Source organism: Cololabis saira, chromosome 2 (assembly GCF_033807715.1).
Source record: "Cololabis saira isolate AMF1-May2022 chromosome 2, fColSai1.1, whole genome shotgun sequence".
NCBI classification, from domain to species: domain Eukaryota; kingdom Metazoa; phylum Chordata; class Actinopteri; order Beloniformes; family Belonidae; genus Cololabis; species Cololabis saira.
Genome location: NC_084588.1, coordinates 8,572,356 through 8,596,928, shown reverse-complemented (window position 1 = coordinate 8,596,928; position 24,573 = coordinate 8,572,356). Strand labels below are relative to the sequence as shown.

General features: G+C 43.9%; 1 protein-coding gene across 6 annotated transcripts in view; it reads right to left on the bottom strand.

The window, feature by feature from the left end:
• The window catches only part of znf536 (zinc finger protein 536), a 209,177-nt gene extending 184,975 nt beyond the window's left edge, over positions 1-24,202 (bottom strand). For 2 of the 6 annotated variants that reach the window (XM_061737265.1, XM_061737241.1), the window contains exon 1: positions 23,938-24,200. The gene's annotated coding sequence lies outside the window, so the exon portion shown is untranslated. Of the gene's footprint in view, positions 1-23,141; positions 23,421-23,554; positions 23,602-23,937 lie in introns of those variants that run through there. The other 4 variants (XM_061737249.1, XM_061737273.1, XM_061737297.1 and 1 more) reach the window with 3 other exon arrangements.
• Between the last annotated feature and the right edge of the window lie 371 nt (positions 24,203-24,573).

Genomic DNA, 24,573 nt, shown 5'->3' with positions numbered 1-24,573 from the left:
ACGTGCACGTGCTCACACATATAAGGTCATATGTGTACATTGCACGGCTGAATATGCATGCATGCAATCATGTGTCTTAGAATAAATTGAGAAGGGGGGGCGGGGGGGGACTTACACTATGTCAAAACACAAAGTCACATGCATAAGCCTTCAAGTCCAAGGTACCTGCACATGCACAAAATTACAAAAGAGCCTAATCTTGAATGGAATCTGTTAATAACCTCCTAAGATTAATTTCCAAAAACAGTTGTCCACAAAGGAGTAAAATGAGAAATGAAAGCCAGTAGAAAAATCCAGGATATGAGAAATCCTGACATTTAAAAGCCTCAGAAAAGCCGAAGGAAGGAGAGGGAGAGGCCTCAAAAATTAAAAATGTCCCGTTTACCCTGACAAGGCTTTGGCTTTAACGTCAGCTGGAACGGCGCTGCACTTTTCCATCTGCGTTTTGCTTCCAACAGCCCGACATCTGTGTGTGTATTTGTTGTGACACCGTGTATCAGCTCAGCTACACCACGATCACACTCTGCTAGCAACTCATTCAGTCAGGGGGCAAGACAATGAGGGGAAGACAGAGCAAGAGGAGAAAGAGAGTGTCTCTCCCAGGCCTTAAAGAGGAGACCTGGGCGGGTTGTTGTCCCTGCATGATCCCCCTGCAGGCCCGTGTTCGGGCCACAGCTCTCAACACATTCAGATCTGGGGGCCTTGAAGGTAGCAGACTCCGTATCCTGCAATACTTCGAAATGAACGGTTGTCATCCCGTTTTTACAAGTCAATTCCATCCACCCTTGAAGTCTGAGTGTCTGAGAACGCAGCTGTGTTTCTGGGCTGGACGTTAGGAGAGGAGATACGGCCACATCGGAGATACAAGCACCATCTTTTAGGCGTTTTACGCCGTCTTTACTTATTAATGTAACACAAATGTGTGACTCCAGGCAGACGTTCTCAGATATCAGAGAAAAGTTCAAGGCCTGAATAAATTGATATCAAAATCATTCAAAAATCCAGCAAGTGAATGCGAAAGTGTCCCCTCCCTTCCCCCCTAAAAACTGTCGCTTCTCACATCAACACACATGTGCAAGTGCCCACACTTGTACACACTCTTAAACTCAACGATCCGGTGCTGCTTTTCACTTCTCTGATTCTCTTTTGTGCACACACACCCTCAAACACACACACACACAGTCAAGAACCCTCCCTGGCGAGGTGTGTGTGTGTCTCTGCCCGAGGCACAGCACATTAATCTATATAATGCCCTCAAAGAGAAGGCTTTTTCACACCACTAACTGCCAAGGACTACGAGGGGCAGCGGCTGAGCCATGATTCAGCTGTTAGCCCAACTGGCGTCCCCTTACACACAGAACACACACACACACACACACACACACACACTCCAGCATCCCTCTCAACACATACGTACGCACAATATGTGTCTTAGAGTATACATGCACCCTTCACTGGCGGGGAAGGCAACATAAACATGTCAGCTGACCAGACACACTCATCAAACCTCACTGCTGCAGCGATAAAGAGTGAAATATGTTGAAAAGCATAAAACCTGGGGGAGAATTCTTGCTCGGATTCACTTGTCCTTCGCTCACGTCTCCATCGGATCTATCCTTATAAAAAATCATAATCTCTGACAGGGTTGGATTGCATTTAATTTGGCTATAATATTCGCAATTGATTCACTGTGGGAAGAAGTAACCAAGAGCAGTTAAGGTGTGTGTGTGTGTGTATGTGTATGTATGTGTCTGTTTCACAGAATGGCACCTCCTCAACTGGACACTAAAAACCTTCTTCTGGTGTTACCTTTAGGTTTTGGTTCTTCACCACACTTAAAGCTGTTGCAGTGTAGATTTTTTTTTTTTTTAATTCATTTGTTGCACAGAAAAGCAGAAAACAGACAGCCCAGAGCAGTGATTGGAGGGCCGGTGCTCAGAGACAGACGGCGCACAGAAGAGCAGCTAAATCATCTTGACATTCACCGAGAAGTAGCCACACAGAAAGCTACTGCTGCTGTTAGTTCTCCCATCGACTAATTTGGTTCTACTTAACCCCTAAACACCCCTCGTGCACACACACGCAAGAGTAGATGCAAAGCAAACATAGGCGGGCGGACGCGCACGCGCGCGCAACGCGCGTGCACGCACACATGCACGCGCTGCACACCTCGCAGTGACACATTTAATTCCAGCTTCTCAGCACATCTGAATTACAGCAGCCTGATGAGGGAGAGAGGGCCAGGCCCCTCTGGACTGATTAGCATCATTTGAGAAAGTCTTCCTTTCCCTTCCGCCTGCCTCAGTGACCTCTCTCTCTCTCTCTCTGCCTCCGTCTCCCTGACACCCACCTCCCAGCCAGCACATGGGTGGCATCCCCAGCAGCACAAGTCAATACAGGCTACACTCATATCCATCTAACACAGGGGAACGATCCATGTGCCAGGATTTCTGAGGCTATTTTACGCTGCTGTACGAAGCGCTAGCAGACACCTACCTCCTCTTTGCATGTTCACTTCTCTAGATGGTCAGAAGAGCTGTATATACTGTATATATTTATATATATATATATATATATATATATATATATATATATATATATATATATATATATATATATATATGTATATATATATATATATATATATATATATATATATAGATATAGATATAGATATATGCATGTTATAGGCATGTTAGGGGCCATATGATGCAGGTTTTTTTCTGCATGTGTGAAGTAAATAAGACAGATCCTGTTTTATTTGTGCATAGTCCCCCCCCCCCCCCCCCCCCTTCTAAATTATATAAGCCTTGCACATGGCTTAAAATTTTGTAAAGCTTTTCTCAAAATCCTACTTATGGTTGCCATTCTGTGCCAAAAAGTTCATCTGGCCTGTAAATTTAAGCATGGATTACAAATATTCAAATCATGAGCTTACTGTTCAAATAAACATTTCCAACAGGGAGGGGAAAAGTTGCAAGGCATACACTTTCGGCATAATTCCTCCTTTGGCACCTCCCCTCCTCTTGTTCCTAATAAAACAGCCGCAAAAAAAAAAAAAAAAAAAAAAAAATTGAAAAAGAAAAGAAAAGAAAAGAGAAAAAAACAGGGACAAGAGATTGGGGGGGTGGTTTGGGATCTGAAGAGGGGGGTGTGGGGGGGGGGGGGTAAAAAATGCAAAAACAAAAGACAGAGTTAAAAGTTTGGCTCCTTGGTTTAGCATGCGGCTGGATAAACAGTGTTGATGAAATATGTAATTAATGTAATTGTAACCACCTATGCAATTACAGGCAGCCGGGTGGGCTCGGCTGTGGCCCCTGTACTCCCTGCCATAGGACAATAGGGCACCTTATTACAGTTTTAAAAGGGGGAGGGAGGGGAGGGGGGAAGTGAAAAACAGGGGGGAGGTTTAAGCTGGTCAGCTGCTCACCACATGGTAGAAATAATAGGGACTGAAGTCACAATCATTGCAGCTTGCTTCAGCTCAACTAATCACCGCATTTCTTACTGGACAATATAAATAAGTCACAGCATCCTGGAAGTTTTCTGTCCTTTTCATTTTGGCATGACTAAAATAAAACACCTACAAGAAGTCCAAGAACTGTTTGTTTGATGCTCTTTTTGCAGTAAAATCCCCAAAACTTTCCACCTTTCTTAACACCGCTGACATATTCCCATGCTGGAACATTTGAAATGGAATAATGTCACGTTCTTACAGTATGACCTCCTTTTTTCTCGCTCTAACCTCCAATGCCCTTATGTGCATGAAGAACCCCAGTCCCTTTAACAGATGAAGAACAAGCTGCAGAGTTGGTGCAGACCAACGTTTTTGTCTCAGAAATAAAGAGAAGCCAGGACTTGGCTTCAGGTGCAAGGCCTCTGCTCGAGCCCTTTCACACTGACAGGGCATGTTATCCCAGGGATTAAAATAGCCTCTTCCCCGCTACCCGCCCCTGCCCGGCATTAAAGTCTTCCACATTTGCAAAATTGCAAACAGATGCAACTCAAGTACCTGCAAATAATCTGCCAAGACCAATTTCAAAAGGGAGATTTCAGAATATGCGGGAGTCATTAGAGGGAGTATTATTTCAGCGATGAGTGCGAGAGGGCCAGCAGTGGATCACCCAACCAGATGGGTTCTGCTGCCTTTTATTCAGGAAGAAAGAAGCCGATGTGTTCTTCATCTCCCCCCCCTATTCCTATTCCCCCCCCCCCCAAATGAAGATATATAACGTGTATGAAACAATTACGGCAGAATATTGGAAGTTTCAGAAGCAACCAAAGAATGTCAAATTTCCTTTCGAGTTTCTCAAAACAATCTTTTCATCTTGTTCCCAGTGAGGATGCTGTGGGATGGGAGCGGGGCGGGGGCTGATGAGGGGAGGGCTGGGGGGATTTCGATGTAAACGAGGGTACAGACACAGAGATCTGAGGCTTTCGTTGTTTTGTATCGAGTGTTAAATATGAAGAAGAATTAAAAGGTAGAAGCCTTAAAAGAGGCCTGTGGCGTATGTAAATGAAATATGTTTCAGAGCCATAATTTGCGACTGCTGCTGTTGTTATTTTTCAGACAGCTATCTGAAGTTTTTCTGGTTTGCCTCCGTACCGCTTTAAAGTGCTGCACAACAAAGTGTTCACCAATTAAAGATTATTTTAACACCAAGAACTGCAGCAAACTTCATTAGATACTCCATCCAGCTGCTGACAAAAAGCCATTCAGCGTGCATCTTTAAGCCGGCGTGATGAATAATGCATAATCAAAACACTTTTTGTCTTTTTCTTCCCTTTTTTTTCCCCCTCTCGTAGCCGTTCGCAGCATTGACCAACTCTTAAAACAGATGAAATGTTTACATCAAATGGAATTTGATTAGGTGACTGGTTATTATTTCTCACGGGGAAGCCGAATAACAATCTAAGGCACTTAAAAAAAAAAATTAAAAAAAAATGATCAAAATCACCAAGCCCTTAAAACAATACACATTCAATCAAATTCTTCATAATTGTAACAGTAGGAAGCATTTTAGGCATTCCACCCACAACAAACAGGCTTTGTTCTCCTGTTATGAGAGGCAGTGAGGGGACACAATCAAGTGCGTGAGAAAGTCAGGAACGCAGGATTTCAAGCAATTCCTTCCTCTGTCTCTTTCTCTCTTTCTATTCACCCCACACCCCTTCTTTTTTTTTTTTTTTTTTTTTCCAGGGTCGCCCATATTATTTGCTTCCTGTTTCATTGTAGTTGGCAAAAAGAGAATTTGGTAATTGAGTGGTACAGAACATGTGCCCTCCCTGCTCGCAGATGACAGATGGATTATAAAAACTTCAAAGGCAGGCATTTGGATCACCAGGGGAGAGATGCTAGGTATTTGAACTATCATTCTTTACCCAGGAGACAATGACTGTCTGACATGGTGCATACATCAAGGAATAGTGCAACAGCACAGACATAATCCAACATGCACATGCACATACACCCGGCGTTTACTCTTTTGCCATCTCTCTTCCTTCTTCCCTTGCCACCCCCCCCTCCCCTACTCCCCCCATGCTATATATTTAACATCCTGTTCTGAAAAACTTTGCGCCGAGCTCAGGAAGATAACAAGTGGGGGGTAACGCCGAAGACAGAGGAGAGAGAAGAGGCGGCAGTAAATCTTATCTTTCCCTCTTTTTTTTTCTTTTTTGTTCTTGTTTTGTCATGCTTCTTGGCTTTTCGCCCATGTTCAGGGTTCAAACTGTGGTGTTTACTTCCCCTCTTCCCCTGGTCAGTAAAATAATCAGTTTAGCTTTTGTGCTTTTAGACACAGTCCGGTTTTTCCAAGCCTTGAGGAAAAAACTGTAAGCAAACGGTACTGTAAGGGAAGAACAGTGGGTGGCGATGCCTATAATCATCTTATAAGCATGATTTATGGAAAGGGCCATCTGCTTTGCCTTACTTAAGCACGGAGGCAACCTTTAATAATATAAGGACACGAGGAAAGGAGGGGATTGTTGGGGGTGAGCACAAACAAGAAGGGGGAGACGACTCAACACAATGGCACACAATGATTTCAGCAAAACGGCTAACCCAAATGCGAGTGCCCTGCTCCCCTCACACTTCTCCATGTCTCTTCCCTTCATCAGCACCAGGCCATTAGTTCAAATGGCAGCTAATCACTGTTGACCTCCCCGTCACAGCGTTTAACCCCAGCCCCTCCTCTTGACCCTGAAGGAATTAGCAGCCTCACTGTAATACAAGCACACACACGCACACACACACACACATACACACACGCACACACACACACACACACACACACACACACACACACACACACACACACACACACACACACACACACACACACACACACACATGCACACACCAAAACTTGGAACCCACCTTTCAGTAAGAAAAAGCCATCAAATCAAAGTCTTTATGCTTTTTCATGACGCTCACTGCCTCACTTTTCTCAGATTCATTTTTTTTTTTTTTTTTTTTTTTATATTTTTTTATCCCGGTTTTTTCCCACATTTTATCACCCAGTGCTCCTACCTAGACAGTCCTGGGCATTGCCATCCTCTACCAACCCCGGGAGGGCCCTGCACTGAGCTCAGGTCTCCTCCTTATTCCCCCAGATTCATTTTCTGATAATGGACAAGTTGTCGTGTTACTTTTCATCCCTGCTTTTATTTTGAAAGGCCAAACAAATCTCTTAGCAAATCTCTTATCAAAGCGATGACCAGAATCTAATGGAGACTTTTTTTCTGAAGGTGATGAGCTTCCCTAAGGTGCCAATACAACTGATATTCAGTTACATACTTTGGTCAGAATATGAGGTTCAGTCTAACAGTGCAGCCATGTCATCACAGCTCTGTCCATATGAGTTATTTGATGGGGGTGGAGTCACTGAAAAGTGAACACATCCCCTCGCTCAAGGGGGGCGGCTTCTCCAGAGGAACCTTGATTACTGCATGACGTAAAATGAGGTTGAGGTAAAGACGGGGAGGCTGGGTAATTCTCCTCTGGACCGTCCGTGACGTCGCCAAACCCTCTTAATCTAAGCTAGGCTAAGGCTCACTGACTGACATGAACTAAGTTACCGGGCTGTGCTACATCAAAGTGTCCCATTTGATAGTTGTGTTTTTCTTTATTTTTTCATAATAGGGTACTGTACGTCTGCATTAAAAGGTAAAAGCCACTCCAAATAAGCTTTCCAGGATCAAACATACTCTAGCAGCAGGTTGTTTTCTCTCCACCAACCAATGACCCAGTACTGAATACCCACATTCACCCGATGATTAACCTCCCATTCAGAGAGATGGCGGTTTTTCAGTGCAATAAAGCTACTGCACAATAAAAACCTTTTCATTTTCAATTGCACATATTATTTTCTTTAATTTATTTGTATTTACATTGACCTTTTAAGGAAGAAACTAATCAGGCTGATGTCACACATGCAGAAAAAGATTCAGACCGGTGTTCTGCCAATTTCTGCTCCCTGCCGATAAATGCTACTTCCTGGTTCTGCGCGCGCGCACAGTCCATTTTCAAAGTTTGATTGCCACGCTAAATTGATAATATGGGATGTTGAGTATTTGATCCTTCAAAATACACGACCCATGACATGAATTGCATTACACTTTGTGAACATTATACGATAAAGAGAAGAAAAAAAAACTATTCTATGGCTTCATTTGATATTCATTCAGTCATTTGCCTTTATTTAACCAGGCAGGTCATTAAGAACATTCTTATTTACAATGACGGCCTGGCAAGTGACAAGGACCACTTGGGGGAAAGGAAGTGGGCTAGGGAGTAAAACACAGTAAAATTGTAGCTCTACAAAGGTAGAGAACCTTTAGGTAGCACTTTTTGGCAAAGCAGCAGAAATTGGCAGAACACCGGGTTTGGTTCTTACCTCCGCCCTTTGACCTGGCGGTGACCTGGAAGTGACTCAGCAGCACCACACACACACACACACACACACGTTTCCACATCCAGCTACACACAAGCCCCTCCCCATGTGGTCACCTTTTCAGTGTCCATCAGGATTGTTGGTCTAATCCTCGTCGGATCATCTCATCAATGCCTAGGCTGTTTATGTGTAATGGATCTCATCTAACCCTCCCTCTCTCTTTAACGCCCCGGGCCCCCCGCTGCTCCCTCTGCTCCCTCTGCTCCCTCTGCTCCCTCTGCCACCTCATCTCACCCTTCTCCATCTCTGCTCAAGCCTCGCAAATCTCCCTCTTAACCATTCTCACAATGTTTTATATCCTTATTTTGGTTTCCCTTTCTCTTTTCCTTTTTCCTCCTTCCTCCTCCGCCGAGGGATCTCATCTTAATTTGCAACTTTTACAAGACAAGAGTTTAAAAAATCCTAATGAATTTTTGTCAAATCTACAGATTACTGCACTTCTATCGCGACTAGCTTTAATCAGATAATTAACCAGATTCAAAACTTCACTTTTGGGACGGCTCCATTGTGTTTAATGCCGATTTAAAAACAAATGTAATATTTTCCCCGCAAGAATCCTCTCGATAAACCTGTGCGTATATATCGCTGTCTCTACCCACCATTCCCATCCTTTTCCCACTCTTTTCATCCTTCCCTTTCTCCTCCTCCTCGAAGCCTCGCAGCATGTGTAAGCATAAGCACACGTGCTCCTTTCGCCCTCATTACGAGCTAACTATGCTGTTTGATTAAAAGCGTGTACAGAAAGGAAGAGAGAGAGCGCGAGGAGGAAGAGGTGGGGGGAAGAGAGGAACAGGCCGAACCTCCATAATTAAGATCACTTCACAGATTACCTCCGGCAACAAAAGCGCGGCAAGCGGCTGCCCGCAGCCTCAGAAATTGGATGAAAAAAGGGGTGTTGAGGAGGAGACTGACCTCTGCCGGGCTCCACATGAACACAAGCAATGGTTGAATCAAACAACACCCCCCACCCATCACCCCACACCCCCTCACCCCCCCACCCTCCCATCCTGTACCCAACCGAGACACAAACACATCAACGCAGGTACTGCCACATGCAGCGCAGGCAAGACAGCGTAGTGTGGGAAAGGACGCTTGGTAGCGGTGCAGGACGGTGCAGGACGGTGCAGGACGGTGCAGGACGGTGCAGGACGGTGCAGGACGGTGCAGGACGGCGCCGGGACGGGTCGCCCCCCCGAGGGCTTTACACCGTGTCATGTCAGCCAAGCACAAAGCTCGGGTGGGCGTCCCGTCCAACGGAAAACGCCGATACGCCTCCACTTTTTTAGCAGAGAGAGACACAGAGAGAGCACTGGTAAAAGCAGGGATTTACTTTCACTGTTTTCTATCATTAGCCAAACAATATGATATTATATCACGATGTCATCGGTGGAGGAATCTTCAGTGTTGAAAACACGAAGCAGTTTGTGACCTCCTCACCCCCCTAACTTTAGCTTTGACTTCCTGTTTCGTCACTTTCAGGCATCGAATCTACGCTACTTGGTTAAAGTTGAGAAAGCTTTTTTTTTCTCTTTCTGACTCATGAGGTCATGAGTTTTATCCCATTGCATTCATAAGAGATTGTGATAATACTTCTTTTTTTGTTTTTTTCAATGACTGCGTTTACACGCAGTCAATAACCCTTCTAAAACCCGAATATTAGCAATAACCCGGTTTTGCACGGCCATGTAAACACCAATAACCCCGAATATGAGCCCTGGGTTACTCCTTTTAAAACCCAAATATTCGGTCATTTAAACGCCAAACGGAACATGAATTTGTTTTCTGCACATGCTCTGTTCGCAAGGAATCTTGGTCTTTTGAGTCCAGGAAGTTCTTATGAACACGGAGAAACCAAGACCATGCCACACTTTTGGAGTGAGGAGACTAATCATTTCATAAATGCAATGAAGGATATGAACATTTCTGCATTTGTAGACGGTAGAAAGTACCGGGATAGAAGATTTACAAGAAGGTGAGCGAAAAGTTGCGCGAAGCAGCATTTGTTTTGAATTTGGATACAGGAAGAAGAAGCGGAAATGACGGTAATTGCGTCATGATGTTCTCCGTGCGTCGCTGGTTTGATCCAGATATCCGGAATGATTAATTACCATGTAAACGGAATATTCTGAATGTCTCAGTAACGGGAATGTTAGTAATAACCCGAATTTTGACTGCATGTAAACGTAGTCAGTGTTTTTTCTCTTTAGACTTCCTTCAACATCTTGTTTTCCCTATCCGCAGTCTCAACGCTCTTCGGAGCGGTTCACCTTACCCTCCTTGGTTCAGCTCACGTTTGCCCTGCAAAGCAATTTTGATCTCTGGTAAAAAAAAAAAAAAAAAAAAGAAAGGGGGTGAGGCCATTTACTCTAATCACAGGGATCTAGTAAGAGCGCCTCGGAGCCCTCGGGGGCTGATCGGCAATCAGAGAGGCGAAGGCTCCAGGAGGGAGATAGAAATAAACCCAACCTCAACTTCAGATTTGTACAGCAAACCTCTTCTATCCCTAATCCGAAGCAGCTCTGTCATGAGATTGTCCTGCTGGTGGGTGGGCGTGATGGGGGCAGGTCGGGGGGATATTAGCACAACATTCACTCAACACTCAACCATTTGGATGTATCTGTAGTATAAAATGTGAATATCAGTACTTAATCAAACCAACTTAAAACCTCCTCCACTATATATATATATTTGTGGTATGAAATAGGGATGGGCGGTATGGACTAAAAAATGTATCACGATCATTTCTGGCATTTATTATTATTATTTAACGATAAAAATGACGATAAAAAAAATACCAATTCAACTCCACCTTTTTAACTATAAATCTATCTCGCTCTCAGATCCGCCATGTTTGTTACACAAAAAACTTCATCAATGGGAATTTATCCTTTTTTCTTTCTTTCTTTCTTTCTTTCTTTCTTTCTTTCTTTCTTTCTTTCTTTCTTTCTTTCTTTCTGGCTCATTTCCTTCCTTCCTTCCTTCCTTCCTTCCTTTCTTCCTTCCTTCCTTCCTCTTTCCTTCCTTCCTTCCTTCCTTCCTTCCTTCCTTCCTTCCTTCCTTCCTTCCTTCCTTCCTCTTTTCTTCCTTCCTTCCTTCCTTCCTTCTCCCTTCCTTCCTTCCTTCTTTCTCCCTTCCTTCCTTCCTTCCTTTCTTCCTTCCTTCCTTCCTTCCTCTTTCCTTCCTTCCTCTTTTCTTTCTTCCTTCCTTCCTTCCTTCCTTCCTTCCTTCCTCTTTCCTTCCTTCCTCTTTTCTTCCTTCCTTCCTTCCTTCCTTCCTTCCTTACTTCCTTCCTTCCTTCTTTCTCACTTCCTTCCTTCCTTCCTTCCTTCCTTCTTTCTCCCTTCCTTCCTTCCTTCCTTCCTTCCTCTTTTCTTCCTTCCTTCCTTCCTTCCTTCCTACCTTCCTTCTTTCTCCCTTCCTTCCTTCCTTCCTTCCTACCTACCTTCCTTCTTTCTCCCTTCCTTCCTTCCTTCCTTCCTTCCTACCTTCCTTCCTTCTTTCTCCCTTCCTTCCTTCCTTCCTTCCTTCCTTCCTTCCTTCCTTCCTTCCTTCCTTCCTTCTTTCCCATAAGTTGTGCATGGATTTAACACAGAACCATAAATCCGTCTTTACACAAAAACGTCATCAACGGGAATTTATCGTTTTTATCGTGAGATGACAAATTCTTACCGTGGGGAATTATTTTGACGGTAAATCGTGAACGGTAAAATATCACCCATTCCTAGCTAGTATGAAAGGACATTTATGGTTTGGTTCAACATGAATCCCATGTGGCAGCATTGGCCTTTTGACTGTACAAGGTTTTTAATCCTTAAAATAATTGATCAAGATCAAGGTAAATGATTGAATTGGACCAGGTAGGACATGCTCAGTAACAACTATGGGCAGAAAAGCATGCGAAAGACATAAAAAAAACCTGCGATTACCAAATGAAGTGTTTCTTACATGGTTGTCCCCAGCGGGGTTGAACCAAAAAGCTAAGAAGGAGCAATGTAACACGCTCGTAACGCTGTAACTACTGTTGGGTCGTGTCATGCGGGAGTGGTGGCAGTAATGTCGGCCAGTTCAGTCGCATGTTAAAAGCAGATGTGGACATTAAATGATGGAATCCACTCAGCACGACCAACAGTTACAGGGACTTGTTGGCAGCAAGGCCGAATCATATGCACCATTTGCTTTAGTTTGCACAATGTTGCCTTACTGCTTACATTTGAATAAATAGGCATCCAAACTGTAATAAAGCTGAACTATCATATAAAACAACTTTGCCGCTTGTTAACTGTTACAAAGTTCTCCTACAGTACAGTGACAGTTGCACACGGCACAGTCTGAAATCGAAAAGTATTTTCTCTTCAAATGGTGGCATACATTAGCGAAGGTTAGAAACAGCAAATCTGTTAAAAATGAGAAATTAAGAGTATGGAGCGACCTTTGAACTGAGCCTATCAGCGTTACTGCATCTCACTGTGGATGCAAACGTCCCCCCCACCCCCTCCGCTTTATCTTTCACTCGCCGCACGTCACTCAGCAGTCGTGGTTATCAAAGCCGCCGAAGGCAGGCTGAACAAGGGTCTGAGCCCCCAGCATTTCCACTCCACTCCCGTCTCGTTACGACGAGCCGCTCCAAAGATGCAAGAAATGTGACCAAAAAAAAACAAACCAAACACAGTTCTGAGGTGAGGAAAACAACTGCAACTAACAATCAAGAATAATACGAACAAAAAAAGACACGTACCAAAAAACAAAAGAGAAAATGGAAGATCAGTCAAAGTGATGAGAGGAGTCATTGGGAAAAAAAACACAAGTGAAAAAGACGGTTTGAGAAAACTGTCAGGAACGGTGGATCTGTTAAGGTTTCTCGTGCAGCAGAGGGCGGGAGCTCATCGTATGACTAAAGAGAGGTATTAAAAGAAAGAGCCGGTCGCCCAGGGAATTCTCCCACATCACAGAGCTTTCTTTGCTAAATTCAACCCCAGTAATAACACAGATAAATAATAGATAAATAGCATTTAGTTCCCACCTTGAACAGGAATTTTTAAAGTAGTTCTTGAAAGACTGACAGCTCCCGGAGATCAAATGCACAGACGCACACGGGTCACACGTGTGCTCTCACACACATGTAACGTGTGCTTTACCTAATTAAACAAAACACCAGGTGGGATCAACTGATTGTGAATGTGTGTGTTTGTGCAAATGAGTGCACGGACAAAGAGGGGGAAAAAAAAGAGAGAGGCAAGAAAGAAAGAGAAGGAAAACATCAGATATTTGTGATTGGTTCAGATCAGCAGGCTGTCAAGACGTCGCTCCCCCCCTTCGCCAGAACTGGAAAGGTTCAAACCCTTGCCAGTGCACAAGTTTTACTTTCAACACGCGTTGTGTTTTCAAGTGGCGGATGGAAGTGTTTAAGCTCGCCTCTGGTGTTTTTCACCTTCGGCCAAAACATCCTATGAAGTGGAAACGTCAACAGAGGACAGACATGATGGTGATCTGGTGAAGATTTGACATGAGCTTTAAGTGTTGGGGGATTTTTTTTACCTCTATGTATAACCTATAATCTATAAACGACATGATAATCCATTCAATGAAGGGAATGAAAAGAGTCCTGTGCTGAGCAGAAATAAACCATTTCTTGTATTTACCCTTTATTGAGTAAAGAAAAGTCACAGTAGCATACCTGGGTCTCCCGGCAGCTATGCCTCGGCGATGTGGTCGTGGCGGTGGCAGGCATTCACAGAAGGCTGTGTGTTTAATGCCTGGAATGCTCATTTGCCTTTTGGGTTTACTTATTTACTTTTGCATAAATGGGAAACAGTAATGTGGTATTAAAAGGCTTCTCAGGGGGAAAGCTGTGTATTTTTAAATGCAGCCTTTTTTTTTTAAATGCTCCCTCAGTATACTATATTAGGGAAGACTTGATGATTAATACCGCACAGATCTAATTATTCTTGATTAAAAATAATAATAAATTCGAAAAATAATGCAAGACATGAGATGAAACCCCCTTCACCAACCCCCCCCCCCTCCTTCAAAGTCATCAGATACAAAATGAGCACGGAAACCAAAACGAGCAGCGAATAATCACAAAATTCCCAAAAGACAAATCTAAAATGTAAAACAACAGCCTATATCAAGTGAAATCCAGTAATCTTCCACACCAGCCACGGCTGAACCGCCACCACTGTCAGCCCAAATAAAAACTTAAACCTTTCACAGCTTTCGATTGAGTCTTTAATTCAGCCTGATGTGACATTAAAACCCTTCGGTTGACTTCCACTGGCTGTGACAAATGTACCAGCGCTTAATAGAGGTGTGCAGACAGGCCGGCATTTCAGTGACTTTTATCAAAGTGAATTTATCAATTCAGCCTCCCAGGATGTGTGGCAGCAGCTTGTTCAGATGGAAGCCAACAGATATTGTTAAGTACATCATCCCTCCTTTCTCCCTCTCCGTCTTCCTCCCGCTCTCCTCCTGCTCGCTGCTCTCTTCCCAAACAGTTGTTTCCTCTTATCACTCTGTTTATTCTATATTTTGCCTCTTTTGCTCACCAGTCTACCGTCCCCCGTGATATTATTTAATCTAACAGGACTCTTGTCTGAGTTTTATATATATATATATATATATATATATATATATATATATATATATATATATATATATATATATATATATATATATATATATATATATATATAATATAGTATAATATAATATAATATATAAATATTAAAAACATGTCAATGACTAATTAATTAATTGTTTCACACAGTTTAACAGCAACATGCATTGCACAAAAAAAATAAATGCCATGACAAGATAAGTGACACCAATTTATCATACTAAGCAGCTTTTCCCTAAACAGTTGGATAATTGTGCTCCGGAGCAGCCCGGGTTTAGGGAAAAAGTGAAATAGTTGCAAATGGAAAACTTTGCATTTGTGCAAAAGAATAGAAAATCTGTGGTTTAGTTTGTGAGCCACCAAGCAAAACATTTGTACACATTCCAGTCTGACTTGTGGCTCTGTTCAGTTTAACTAATTAATTACTTCAAATCATTTCCCGATAATGCTGATTTTCCAGGTTTTATTGCTCCAGACTTGTCTTGTAAAAGCACCTTTTGATTAATTCATTCAGAACCGCTTCAGATCCCTTTATTCTGGTACGGTATGATACAGTATTTTAAAATAAAAACCCTTGTACGAACGCAAACGTTCACGTCCAATGAAAAAGGAAGTGTTGTGTGTATAGCAGGAGCTTGACAAAAAACGCTAGTTTACGAAAACTCCATTTTAAATACAGACTACACCCCCTAGTGTTCAGTCAGGTAATTTAATCATGAAAGCTTTATTGCAGCGATGGGAATGTCTCATTTTCTCAGTTTTCCTTTCTATATTCACGGTAAATGCCAGAAGAGAAGCAAGTTGGGAGGCTGTTATGTCTGGAGAGTTGTTGGTTTCGCGAAAAATATTAAAAAACACAAACCAGTATTTTAATACTGATGGGCGAAAGCTCTTTTGAAGGTTTTATGGGTTGTATTTCGTGACAAGTCTGATGCTTGCGCTAAATATTTGCTAGCTTGTTTGCTAAACTGTTGATGCAACTTTCTGCGCCGCTTTTCCGAAATCCACCATAAAAGTTGAAAACCTTCAACATGCGAAAGAAAAACTAAAACAACAGAAGATTTTAATTCACGTGCACCATTATAGATTTGGGTTTGATACAAAAAGCATGACGAGTCAAGCTAATAACAATTAATATAAAGGTCTACATCGAACCTCGGGCAGTCAAAGTAAATCAATGTCAGCTCCTTCATTTGAGAAACGCTGGTATTTTGTGTTTTATTGTGACAGGTGTGACCTGGACAGGTAAACAACTGCAACTGTGTTATATTTTTCTCTTAACAACCATTTAAGTTGGATACAGACATCTCTGACAACCTCAACTGCCATTTCCCAAAAAAGCCATTCCTCCACTTACTAAGAGTAAAAAAGCCTCTAAATGCATTAGCACTCAAAGACAAAGCTATTGTATCAAGGAGGAAATTATTATTATTATTTCTAAATCCAGTGATGGAAAAAAACTGGTGAACAAAGTGGCAGATGGTGCAGCGATAACAAAAAAATGAGGGAAAGAAAATGAAATAAAAGGCTGAGGGCAGATAGGAAAAATGAGCGTTAAGATTTGGAAAAAGGATGGAGAGATGACAGAAGCTTCGGCAGAGAGGCGGAAAAAAAGAGAGTAAAATGGTGTAGTGAGGAGAGCGATAAGAAGGCTTTTGAAGGGTCCTTTCAGATGCTGGGATTGCTCAGTTCGGCGCGATCAGAGCCTCGGAGGTACTTGAACCCTGCCTGGCTTTCCTCCACCTCTCTATAGAGACTCTGCCCTGCAAACCACCTGTAAACCACTTTGACACATGATCCACTCCCACGGATGTCGAGTGGAAACAGAGTCACACACGCTGGGAAACCTCTGCCTTTAGAACAGCTAAACATGCTCCGGCGTTTAAATGCACCATCAACGTTGGATTGTTTTTTAACATTAACGCTCCATTAACAACCGCCTGTCCCACTTTTGGAGGAAGGGAGTACTCATCACAGGAACGAGAGAGAGAACCAGAGTGTCTCTATTGACATGCTGATTAAAATGTGAAGAGTTTTTTTTTTTTTGTTCTCTGTCTGTGACACTCAGATTTAAGGAACCGATCCTTCAGCAAGATATGACAAATAACCAGCTATTAGCCACGGCCATCGTTAAAGTGGAGCTTTAAAATGCAAGAAAATGAAACGTATCTTAGTAAAACTACAGATGTCCTGCCAATACCTCAGATGAGTCGCAGGGGGGGAAAGAAAGAAGCCCACTTTTTGGGCAATGACACATGCAAAATACCATAAGGAACATGCAAATGCATCATTTCAATTATGTCACTGCAGAAACCCGAAAGCATCCAGCTAAGCAAAAAAAAAAAAAAAAAGGGAAAAAAATGCAGTATTAAAAAAAAAAAGAAAAAACAATGATTAGTCTTTGTCAAAATATTTGCAACAAAGGAATTCTACCAGGCAAGCGTGGAATCGGCTCTTCTACAAAAGAGCCATCTTCCCTGAGTAACAAGTTGGTGCAATGAGTGTCGACAGAAGAGGAGCTGAAATCCCCCCTGGGCGAGAGAATATCCCGCTATTGTAGTCTTAACCCGCGAGACCTGGCTGGGAATGTACAGCTTTCACAGTCACTTCTCATCCTATTTGTAGCACTGCCGCTGATGTGCGGGTGCCTGAGCCGGAGCAGGTCACTTTTTCTCTCCCTTCCTCGTGTCACTCTGTCTTTTTCTGCTGCTTCCACTTAACGTGCCACCTTTTCCCTTCTCATAACTCCTCCAAACTCTCAGAGAGGGGGAAAAAAAGAAAAAGAACTCAACAAATATTGGAGGGAGCGCTGATCTATTTGTCACAGCCTACGACCACAATGCCACACTTTTTTCATCTTTCTTTTTTTTTTCTTTTTTTGTATTTTTTGTTCCACAAGGCAAGTTTCATTAAAGATCCAATTATGCAAATCAGGTGCTGGAGAGGCCGTTGAATATGCACTATAATGGTGTACAGTAATCGTTCAACACAATATACGGCATCTGGGGCCAGATTTACGAGTGCAACAGAACTGGAACGCCTCCGTCCTTCGGTGAAAACCTCTTGATCATAATTAAAGGTACAGGAGTTTCTCTCCCAGCATTCGCATACCATCTCTTCTCCCCCTGTTTTTTCCACGCTCTCTGCTTTCCTTTTTCCTCTCCCTCCATCTTGTGCTCGCGTTGACGTGCTCATTAGCAGAGGTCTAGGAACTTTGCAGAGGTCACATCCAAAATGCAGAGCAGCTAAAGAGCAGACATGACATGTGCCTCGCAGCCAGTGATGGCGTGTGAAGTTGGTGGTTACACGTAACCTGCGCGCGCTCCGACACGGAAAAACCGTCCCTCTCTCTCTCTCGTGAAACGCCGGCGGTATTTACCACTGTCTTACGGGGGCGCGCGGCTGGGCTGAATGCTAAGCAGCAACAATTCTCTGCTTCCAGGACCCTGTGATTGATTGATGGGAGCTTGTGCCGGTTTCTGTGTGGAGCTGTCGTCTGTGGAAATGACACGGCTGAAAACACAGTGCCTGCTTTTTCCACACTTCAAAAGGGGGAAAACAGTCACTGACATTGCATGACGCATCCTTAAATCCAAAAAAAAAAAAAAAAGTCAAACTGGATAATATCCTGATGCTAAAGAGGCTCAGCAGGGGGGGGGTTGAGGGCAGACAAAGGAGCTCGTGGGCCGTGATAAGGGGCTATCTTTTTTTTTTGTTTGCTTGTTTTTTGTTTTTTTTCAGGACACATTCCTCATTAATAATACAAGTGCCTCTTTAGAGGAGGAGGAGGGGGAAAGGGCACGGGCAGATTGTGGGCTTGGGCACAGGACACTGTTGCAACGTCCCTTGTGAGGAGGTTGGGACGAAGGAGAAAAGGTTAAAAAAAAGGCACCTCTGCACTTAGACCACTCTGTCTTCTCCTCTTCCACTCTCATCATCCGGATCTCAAGAAGCCCTCCACCCACAACCCCCCCCCATCGCCCCCCCCACCCCCACCCGACTGCCCAGACAGGCAGACGCTCCTTGTGATGGCACCCTGGCATGAGAGGACTGAGTCAAGCCTGACTGTCAGCGCCTCATCCACCCCACACTCTTTATTCTTAGATCAAACTGACGTCCGTGATTATCCTCCAGCCCACCGTCCCGACCCATCCAGCCCCACCTCTCCTCCCCATCCCCACCCCCGGTTCTTATCAAGCTCTCAGGGCAAGGAACATACCAAGGGTACACACTCTCTCCCTCTCTGCAACACACACACACACACACACACACACACACACGCGCTACCAGAATGAAGCTTTCACCCAGAGTAATATACCGCACAGGAACAAAACCGGAAACTCGTACATTAACTCTCATTTAAAAATGATTCATTCTAGCTGATCATTCATGCAGATAGATCAATGGCATATTTATTTCTAGCTAATGGCATCTTGCATATTTCAAATTGCTTTTAATATTCAGGGCTATTCTGAATCAGAGAGGTGAGGCACTTTTCTCCTAGATTATTTCAGTTATTTTTATTTTGAAAAGAAAAGCGAAGACTTTCCAAAGAATTCAGATCTTGGGTCCGTGTTTGTCTCATACCACTCATACTTTGAGACATTAGCGCCTGGGCTCAGTTTGCAAAATTCATTCATTACGAATTAACTCCACACAATGAGATTCACACAAGGCTTAATTATGAGCAAAGGTCAGCGCTACCAATGTCTTTAAGCTTCATACATGTCCCCTCTGATTTATTACCCCGGCAGAATTAATTGTGAATTCCTGTTCCTCAAAAAAGTTCAGCACCACCGACCGACGCCTGCGGATGAGAGAAAAGCATTCCCACTGGCCAAAATGAAATCTAGTATGAGTGAAAGCTGATTCCTTTTTTTTTTTAAATATCTGTCTGCGTCTCATCGACGAGTGACGTAGGAATATTTTCCTATTAGAAGTGATCCGTTCCTGGCTTGACACGGTGTCTGTCCGTGTGGATGCTGTGTCGTATTAGCCTCACACGGAGACTACAAGCCACCAAACATCTCCTCCTCCTCTGACGTGAACCCTGGAGATCAAGGTCACGGAGCTACAAGACTAACCCCGGCCTGATGTCTGCGTGAGGCTGCCCTGTGACATCTCTCTTCCTCCCTCCGGGACACACACACACACACACACACACACACACACACACACACACACGCTGCCACCTTGCTCTGCTGGCAGAGTGCAGGGATCGAGGGGCAAAGCAGAACCCCGGAGTGGAAATGGAGAAATAACCCAACCAGCATCCCCATCCCTCACCCACTAACAGAAAGGAGGGGTGGTGGTTTCACAATGACTGCACATATCAATTAATGGCAGGCTGATGAGCAGAGCTGGCCTGATCTTGCCCACACACCCCCCCCCCACAACCCCCACCCCCACCCCCACCCCAGCCATCACCACCACCCTGATCCCAGCGGACTGGGAACCCTGGCCTTGCTGTCTGTACAGCTGGAGTCCTCTCCCCGTAATTACATGAGAGGGAGATCCAGGAGCCGCGGCAGCGCGGCAGCGAGGCTGCCGACTGTCGCAGATGCATACATCACAGGATGCAGCACAACTTGAATTATGACTCGTCCAACTGATTACACACACATATTTTCGCTGTTGCCGGATTACGCAATTTACACGACCACTTCATCGTGGATTTGTGGAATGGGGGGGGGGGTTTGCAGCAAGGTGCCTCGTTTATGGACGTTTGTTTAATGAGTGTGGCATTTTTTTGTTTCTCTGCATATTGTCTTAATGTTGTTCAGACAGTCAGACAGTGCAGATTGCCGGTGTGCACAGACCTCGCCGTGTCCGACTGACAACACAGTAAGTCGGCTCCACGATCAACCGGGGGCTCACTGACTGACTGACTGACTGACTGACTGACTGGTGAAAGAAGACTGATGTGATCCCGTCCTCTGCATCCCATGTTCTCTCTCCATCTCTCTCACCCCCCCCATGTGCTTTTTCCTTTTCCTTGTTTGCAGCTGAGAGACGTGTGTCGGCGCAGTCAGTTACGGCCCGTTCCCCCCCCCTCCACCCCCCCTCCATCCCTCCACCCCCCCATCAGGGCACAGGTGGAGAAGCAACTAACAGAGGATTGACAGCAACCACCTCAGACTAGATTCACCAGAGCAGATTTCAAGCTCCGTCAGTCAGAAACTTACGATGAGAGAAAATGTTAATTCTCCTGCTGCTGTTTGTGTGTTTGACATATTTCACTTTATACATCTCACACTAAGTGCAAAATAAAAAAATATATATATTCATGAAGAAGAATTAGTTTTTTATTATACATGCAGTGAAGATTAATATTGTGTGAATGAGACCTGGGTGCATTTTTATTTCTCGCTGTTTTGGGCCCTCGTTAAGAAATTAAATATTGTGACAAAGACAACACGACGTGTGATGTCCACGTACTTGTACGCCAGGTCTTAGGAGGTAAATACGAATTCATATTTTTATGACAACAATTAGAATTAATTGTAGTATTTGTATGAAATGCTGACATGTAAACTAAACAGTATCTGGACATTTTATGTTTGTCATGAAGAAATGATTAAAAAAAAAAACAAGATCAACAAAAAACTGCTCAGGCTTTTACACCTTGAAACGCTTGAGATAAATTCTTTTACCAGGCCAGTCTGCACAGCAAGGCCTTTCTCTAAACATGCCGTCCCTTTCCAAATATTTCACCCAAAAAGAATGACAACATTTTCAACTTGTAGCGGTGCAGAGAGGTGCAGTGAAAGGGCTAACAGGTCTAGGAGGCAAAGCCTGCACTGTCAGAGGAGAGGGGAACACTTATCCATTTGATATTTCTTCTCCAATAAAGGATTGAAAGGAGCTGACAAAAAAGGTTTACGCCCAGACACTATTTCAGACATAATATCCGTCCTGTGCATACCATCACACAATGAGAGCATCTCAACCCGCACAGTACATGTATTTATTCGTTTTCCTCACACAATGAATTTGAGGAAGAAGCAACTTTTTTCCTTTTTTCCCGACTCAAGACAACTTGAGGAAAGGTTAGAGAAACAGTGGGATAGAATGTGATCCGCATTGTTTTAGTATTTTAAGTAAGAGGGCATGTGTCTCGGCAGAGGTTGCTCGGCACTGGGGACATGGTGGATGTGGGTGGACGTCCCGGGGTCAGATCACTGAGGGGTCAACTCCACTTCCAAGAAAAAAGGTCCTCCCCACCCAAGAAGCACGGTGAGACAGAGCTTTAAACGGGATTACAGGGCTTCAACATCCCTGGTGCCACTTATAATTAAATCTACTTCTTTATTTATCAGCTCGATACTGTCCACTCCAATAAGTGTACACTTGATTTCAGCCTGGATGGGGGAATTATATCAACTGATTAGATATATTTTAGCACTGAGAAAAAAAAAGGCTCACACTGCTGGATATTTAGGAAATCCCAAAAATAAATACTGACCTCAAGATAAAAACTCTGCGATGGTTAATAGAATACAAGATCTGAACGCAAACGAAACGAGATATACCTGACCTTTTCAGTCCCGTGGAACAATATTAGCTTCTGAGCCCCGTCATTTTATATTTACACAGTAACAGATGCCTATCCGTCTCCCGCAGCCCTTTTACGAGCCGCTCCAACTTTCCCTCGCTGTATTAAAAAGAAAGAATTAAAAAAACAAAAGAAAAAAGAAAGAAATTACCCTCCCCAGCTCCTAACAAAGGTGACAGCGGTTGGAAAAAGGTCAAATTCGCCGCTCCTAACGTGCGCCTTTAGTATCCACACATGACATTTACCCCCCTTCGTCTGAATGCCATCAAAACGTTTCCTCAAAGCATAATGCAGAAGCTGCTTATTCATATGAGAGGTCGATCAGAGCACAAAATGGCAGGTCTCACCGGCTCTTCTTCCATCTCGCAAGTTTTGACACGTGGTGACAAACGCACCGGTAAATTGTACATCAAATTGTCTCCCTGCATGGTTCGCATCCCGAGTGCAGGTATCAGTAATATCAAAAAAAGGGGAAGGAAAAAAGTTTTCTCGGGCTCTCTCTCTGGAAACAGCAACGCAACTGGACTTCTGTGAAAGTCCAAAAAGCCCCGTTTGTCGCTGATCCAGTATGCATGCACAATATTACAATGCCGTGCGCTCCAACGCGTATTTACGCACACGCAAGTGTCACGGTCAAAAAAAACAAACATGCAACTGCGAAGAAAAACGCTGCTTTTTCTTGCTGGACTGAAAGTAGTTTTCTCACGCACTGACTGACTTGCAAGGTGTCGAGCAAGCCCCGAGTCTTTTTGGTCCCAGCTGCTGTTTTGTCGTCGCTTTTCTTTTTTTTTCTTTTTTTTTTTTATTCTTTTTGCGATCGGCACTCACCAAGGATAATTGCACCGTTATTTTCTAATCGTGATTGGGGAGACATGAGGGACTCCCCGCTGCGATGCTCCCACACAAACAAGCCCCGCTCCGTCCCCAAAAAACTGATTCCCCCAGCTTGTGAGACACTCACAAATCCCCCCCCGTTAAGACCCCACTTGCCTTGCTTATAAAGCTCCACACTTCTTACCTTTTAAATTTGGCGAAGCGTCGGCTAGTAACTCCTGTGCGTAAATGGTGCGTCGTGAGAAATATTCATTGTATAATGAGGCATGTCCATAAGATTTGACCGGATCATATTCTTGTCGGATGACGGCTGGGGTTGAAAAGTGCGCTTATAGGACCTGTTAAAAGATTGTCCACTCCTCGGGATCTCTCTCTCTCTCCTACAACTGCTTCCCTGCCGCGTAATTCCGAGTTTGAAATGAAAAATGCGGCTTTATCACTTGTCTCCCCTTCTCTTTTCCCCCGTTAGTCTAGATGTCTGCGGAACAGTAAACGTTTTTCATTGATGCCGATCTCTCCCCCCCCCAAAAGCATCAGCATATTCCCCTCATCTTTCAGCTCGGACTCCCCCTATCTGGTAGGTGAAATGCATTGTACCGTTAAAAAAAGGCACTCCATTGTAGAGGAACGGAGCCGGAGCTGCTCTTGCGGTATTCACCGCTGACGGGGATAAAAGCTGCTGAGGAGCCCAGCGGTGATCACAACCTCGTTTAAAGCAATGACCCCCCCGGTGTTACATCCTCCCCCCCCTCCAGCTATCGCAGCTTAGAGAAATAAGTCGATTCGCAAGCACCTTCAGTCCGTTTCTGACCTTGAACTGCCCATAAACACTCTTTTTTCTGTGTAATTCTGCCCTCTTGCTCCGGGAGCCGCAGCCAAGCGGAGGCACCGAGGGTTTCAAATCTGGCAGTCCTCTCTCCGCGTAAAGACACCCAGGTCACCAAAAACCGAGCACCCCCAAAAAAAGTAGAATTTCTTACCTTTCAGGGAAAAACTGTTTCGATCCCTCTCCCCTCTTCTCCTCCCCTTAGAAACTCCTGGATAAATGAGTGTTTCCTCCTCTGCGTCCTGAGCGCCAGTCACCGCTTAAGAGAAGTAATGAGTGATAAAAATGACGCTCATCTATCTGCACTGTAACCTTGTGGCGTATTTAATGTAAATAAGGCTCGTTGTGCTGCCAATCCTCATGCATACAAACGCAGGAACCGCTCCCCTGGGACTCGCTTTTTGCCTTTTTTTTTTTTTGCCTCACTGTTTTAAGGATTTATTCTTCCTTGCCCCGAAAGCGCAAAAGGTTATAGACATAATTATTAGAGAAAAAAAAAGACATATCAATCGTGCGACTACTTTTTTCTACACAGTTTTGAGTATATATCCTTTTCTTTTACCACCGGTCTCTGTCCTGCGAAGAAAAACTAATACTAATATAAGAGGAACTTGGAGTTGGCACAACTTTTTTAAGCGATGAATAAAAGCACATGACAGAAAGACCTCGCGCATAGGACTGGACAGTTTCTTTGCAACTAAAACCTGTCCTGCACGATGGTTTTGATATATTATGCTTCTATAGGGGGGTTGGAAGAGACTGAATAATGCAATTATGGATTCAGTGTCCC